This window comes from Pseudophryne corroboree, chromosome 2 (genome assembly GCF_028390025.1).
Source record: "Pseudophryne corroboree isolate aPseCor3 chromosome 2, aPseCor3.hap2, whole genome shotgun sequence".
Classification (NCBI taxonomy): domain Eukaryota; kingdom Metazoa; phylum Chordata; class Amphibia; order Anura; family Myobatrachidae; genus Pseudophryne; species Pseudophryne corroboree.
In genome coordinates, this window is record NC_086445.1 from 818,880,055 (window position 1) to 818,886,054 (window position 6,000).

The 6,000-nt window shown below is 41.2% G+C and overlaps 1 protein-coding gene across 2 annotated transcripts in view; it reads right to left on the bottom strand.

The window, feature by feature from the left end:
- LOC135051285 (granulocyte-macrophage colony-stimulating factor receptor subunit alpha-like) overlaps positions 1–4,608 on the bottom strand; it is a 174,046-nt gene extending 169,438 nt beyond the window's left edge. For both annotated transcript variants that reach the window (XM_063957353.1, XM_063957352.1), the window contains exon 1: positions 4,522–4,608. The gene's annotated coding sequence lies outside the window, so the exon portion shown is untranslated. The remainder of the gene's footprint in view (positions 1–4,521) is intronic.
- Between the last annotated feature and the right edge of the window lie 1,392 nt (positions 4,609–6,000).

Below are 6,000 nucleotides of genomic sequence, written 5' to 3' on the forward strand. Positions count from 1 at the left end.
CAATCCTCTTCATCTGAGATAATGGGAGGCCCCGTTTTAAAGATTCAGGGTGATGGCTGGAGGCTTGCAACAGGGTATTTCTGTCTGTGGTTTTATGGTGCACTTCTGTCTCAAATTTGCAGTTGTTAAGCAAAATCCTAACATCTAAAAAAACAGCTTCAGTGGGACTGTAAGAATACGTCAACCGGATTGGAGATTGTGCATCATTAATCACAGCCAACATATTTTCTAAATTCTCTACACCTCCTGTCCATAACATGAACATGTCATCAATGTATCTGGTGTACCATAATACATTGTGACAAATGTTAGGATCCTCAAGGAATGTGACATCCTCAAAACTAAACATAAAAACATTAGCGTATGAGGGGGCCACAGGAGACCCCATGGCACACCCCCGCAGCTGTAGATAAAAATTACCATCAAACAAAAAATAGTTTTGTCGTAATGTCAATTCCAAGAGGGTCAAAAAAAGATCATGATTAAACTCTTTAGCATCAAGAAAAGAATTGAGAAACTGACGCATGGCCCCTAAACCCCCCTCATGGGGTATGGAAGTGTACAAGCTAGAGACATCCATACACACCATCAATGTTCCTGGAGCTACTCCATCGAATTTAGAGAGCTCTAACAGAAACGATGTCGTATCCTTAAGAAACTACTGTTTTTTGGACAATAATGGTTGTAAAATACAATCCAATAGTTGAGCCACTGGTTGGTACAGTGACTCACGTGCTGAAAGGATCGGGCGACCTGGTGGGTGCGCCCTGTCCTTATGCACTTTAGGCAGGGTGTATAGGACGGGGATCTTAGGGTGTTGTACCACCAATTTGTTGTAAACCTTAGTAGAAATCAACCGGTCATCACATGCTTTTTTAAGGATGCTATTTAATTCTGATTGGTATTGCTCAGTAGGATCTTTAGGTAATTTTAAATAAACCTGTTTGTCAGATAATTGTGACATAATTTCTGCTCGGTAGTCACCATGGTGACCGGTTGATTTCTACTAAGGTTTACAACAAATTGGTGGTACAACACCCTAAGATCCCCGTCCTATACACCCTGCCTAAAGTGCATAAGGACAGGGCGCACCCACCAGGTCGCCCGATCCTTTCAGCACGTGAGTCACTGTACCAACCAGTGGCTCAACTATTGGATTGTATTTTACAACCATTATTGTCCAAAAAACAGTAGTTTCTTAAGGATACGACATCGTTTCTGTTAGAGCTCTCTAAATTTGATGGAGTAGCTCCAGGAACATTGATGGTGTGTATGGATGTCTCTAGCTTGTACACCTCCATACCCCATGAGGGGGGTTTAGGGTCCATGCGTCAGTTTCTCAATTCTTTTCTTGATGCTAAAGAGTTTAATCATGATCTTTTTTTGACCCTCTTGGAATTGACATTACGACGAAACTATTTTTTATTTGACGGTAATTTTTATCTACAGCTGCGGGGGTGTGCCATGGGGTCTCCTGTGGCCCCCTCATACGCTAATGTTTTTATGTTTAGTTTTGAGGATGTCACATTCCTTGAGGATCCTAACATTTGTCACAATGTATTATGGTACACCAGATACATTGATGACATGTTCATGTTATGGACAGGAGGTGTAGAGAATTTAGAAAATATGTTGGCTGTGATTAATGATGCACAATCTCCAATCCGGTTGACGTATTCTTACAGTCCCACTGAAGCTGGTTTTTTAGATGTTAGGATTTTGCTTAACAACTGCAAATTTGAGACAGAAGTGCACCATAAAACCACAGACAGAAATACCCTGTTGCAAGCCTCCAGCCATCACCCTGAATCTTTAAAACATGGCCTCCCATTATCTCAGATGATGAGGATTGCCAGAATTACAAGTGATTTAGGCAAAACAGAAGGTCACATTGATAACCTCATAGTTAAATTCCTGGAAAGGGGCTATGATAGGAAAGTCCTTCTTGAACAGAAAACCAGAGTACTTGGCATGTTACGCACAGATTTATTACATCCGCGACATAAAGCTAAACAGGAGGTGCTGCCAATGGTGTCCGACTATACAGTAGCCAGTCCCATTATTAGAAGAGCCACACAAGCATTGTGGCCCATGGTGAAATCTGATCCTGACCTACCCGTTTTCAGGAACACTAGACCCATGGCTGCATTCAGGAGGGGTAGTAATCTCCGTGATCGTCTTGTACATACAGACATCACAGGTTATGGGGTTTCTAGGCCTTATAATGTGTATACCAAAAAGCCCGGATGTTATAGGTGTGTTAACTGTGCAACGTGCACCCACTTACTTGCTTGTAAGTCCTTTAAGCATCCTCACATAGATAAGACATATGAGATCAGACATGTACTCACTTGTAGTACTACATTCGTGGTTTACGTGATAGTTTGCCCATGTGGGTTGTACTACGTTGGTCAAACTATCCGTAAATTTAGTGAACGCATGGCGGCACATCGTTCCGCCATTCGTCTCACTCTCGAGGGGAGATTTATTGATCAACCTGTTGCTAAGCATTTTAGGGAAATGGGCCACCCCCTATCCTCTTTGAAATATTTTATTATTGATCATGTTCCAGCATCATTACATGGGGGGAACAGATCTAAAAATCTGTTAATTAAAGAATCCCAATGGATTATACAATTGGGTACTATTTACCTAATGGGGCTTAATGAGAAAATTAATTGGAACACCCTATAATTTTTGAGAATTGAGTATGGCTCTTTAACCCATTTGTCTTTATAATCACTCATTATGTAAATGTTCTATTTGAATGTTCTCATACATGGCTATTTTGTGGTTTATGTGAGTTAGTTTGTTGTTATTAATAGTTTGTTTGTTGTTACTAATAGTTTATGTTGTTATCCACAGTGTCTGTTATTTTTTGTCTCTCTCTGCCCCTCTTCTCGCAGATCCCGGGTGTTGGAGCATGCGCAGGACAGGCTGGTGTCAAGAACAGGAAGTCCGGTCATGCGGAACACAAGCCAGCGGTCTCCATGGTAACGGTTCCTGTCTTCACAGGAAGCACGTCACTGTCGTTTGCCGGCGCCTGCGGCTCTGATGAGCGGACGCGGACAGGTGAGTTACAATAAAGTATTTAAATGTGTGTTTGTGTCTGTTTTAACTGTTATTGTCTTTTGATCCTGACGAAGGGGCTGTGTCCCCGAAAACGTTTACGTTTGATCTGACTTCAATACATGTCTTTGCATATATGACAGTCCCTGAGTGCCGTTTATTTTGGATATCTATATATATATATATATATATATATATATATATATATATATATGTGTGTGTGTTTTTTATCTCATTGTTTGTGAGTCATGCCCTGATGACGGGTGTAAGCCCAAAACGTAGGTAAATAAAGGCAACTTTTAAACTACGTGACAAGTCTGCTGATTGCCGCCGATACTTTCGATCATTGTATGGAGCATGCCAGCTCACGGAAGGCACCGCAGCAAGTAAACAGACATACCCGCATTTTGAGTGCCGGACATTCGGGTGAATATATATATATATAGTGTATATATATATATATATATATATATATATATATATATATATATTTCTATACAGATCTATATAGATATATATATTTACCTATATATATAGAAATATACATACTGTGGCCACACCCACTCTGGGGGTCCTGGGAAGCTATTGTACCAGGGCCCAGGATTTCACTTGGCAGCCCTGCTCCCACCATCTGTGCAGTAAAGTAGTAATTAGCAGAAATGACTGCTCCAGGTCCTATATGCTGAGCAGAAGATAGAACACCCCCTACCGCCTGCGGGACATCAAAGCTGCCGCTGATAGCACCCTCAACCCTACCACTGGAGGATGGGTAGGGGCACCAGTGCATTGCTTTGCCCAAACTGCTGTTAAGATGGCCCTGGGACGGTTTGGAAAAACCAAATATAGATCCAAACCACGAAGGAGATACAAATCCAACACTAAAACCAAAACACGGGGGTCGGCGTACATCGCTACATAAAACCAGCATAAAAATATTTCCAGTATACACTATTCATTCATAAGGACAGCTTCTACATAGTAAAACACTTGTTACACATGTCGGAATCCCCCCCACACGAACGAAAAGAAGCTGGTGCTTATAGATATACATACTGTATACGTTCTGTACTAAAACAGATTATACATGGCTCCTACATCTACTATAAAAGCTGTTCCATCAATGTAAAGGATTTGTTTTATAAATTAGAGATTGTTCCCTTTTAGCAACATACTGTACTTAAGAACTGAAGAACTTGATACATTGGAAAAAAAGCATCGGAAGAAAACTATAGTTTCTACTGTTTGCTTATTTCTTAAATAGTTTACTTTGCAATGAAAGCACAGACAAACAAAAATGCCTGGCTGTTAGCAATACTTCACCAAAGTTTTATACTTAAAATGGATAAAACACAGATTTTAAATGTGAACATTTTGAAACACTCTCCAATAAATACCCATAAAACTAGTACAGTATATATCAGAAATTCTCTTATTCCAGCATCCAAGACTTACCTACAGCATCACATTCATCTGACTGGAGCCCGTGCTATTAGTTGTTTTGTCAGTACTCAATATACATTAGATTTGTACGTAGTTGATTATAAATTACAGAATACTGCTGGAGGGACTTTTCACAGTGATTCGTTAAAAACTGCAGGAAGAGTTACAGTATGAAAAGGAGAACAGATATTAACATATGTTCTCTTCTAGTTCCTCTCCCTTTACTAGGAAAACATCGGGCAGTCTACATAGTTCATTATTCCATAATATATATTTAGCTACCTCTATAGCGTGTACAAAAAACATGCCCTCTGTTATTCTATCACTACACCACCTGTGATAGTCACTGACTGCTGCACATTGTAACATTGGAGTCATTCCGAGTTGATCGCTCGCTAGCAGTTTTTAGCAGCCATGCAAACGCAATTTAGTAGGAGTGTGAACGCCTGTGCAGCAGAGCGCCTGCAAACACATTTTGTGCAGAACAAAACCAGCCCTGTAGTTACTTATCCTGTGCGATGATTGCTGCGACGAGTGACGTGGTAATGACGTCAGGTACCCACCCAGAAAACGCCCGGCCACGCTTGCGTTTTTCCAAACACTCCCAGAAAACGGTCAGTTGACACCCATAAATGCCCTCCTCCTGTCAATCTCCTTGCATTCGGCTGTGCGATTGGAATCGTCACTAGAACCAGTGCAAAACCACAAAGGACTTCGTACCCGTACGACGCACGTGCACATTGCGGTGCATACGCATGCGCAGTTTAGCCATTTTTTTCACTGATCGCTATGCAGCGAACAACGGCAGCTAGCGATCAACTCGGAATGACCCCCATTGTTAGGAGTGGTGTGGAATGGTATAAGTCAGCAGTTGTAATGAAAGACTTCTGCTTGAAATGTGTCAGTTACCTTGGTAATCAGTGTTTTGTCAAACTGCTGAAGATGTACAGTGCAGCAAAAAATAGAGGAGCTCTATGCGAGTGGCTCTATCATAACCACACCTGATGTGATTTTTATATAAAGATCCCTACCTGGAAATGGTATAGAGTCGGGAAATTGTAAAATAACTAGAGATGAGCGGGTCCAGTTCTCTGAGAGCTGGACCCACCCAAACATAGTGTTCTGAACCAGGAGCCGAGTCCAACTTGGGTAAAAACAATCTTCCCGCTGTCGGATTCTCATGGGTTTTGGATTCTATAAAGGTCCCAGCTGATCGCGCCATCTTCACTCCAGCTATGGAGCTTGTATTTAGCTGATGTTTACAGTGGGTACAGCGGAAAACCCCCGGTGGGCCCCAATGCCTAGGGTCCCCACCACCTCCTTTAGTGATCAGGTTGCAGACTGTGCACTTGAAGTATATATTATACATATGTCACATTATACTGCACAGGACTAGTATTTTCTACAGGGCATTGCTCTTATTAATCTGGTATATTATCATGCATGCACTAACAGTATTTACTATGTACTATTTACTATATATATTTATCA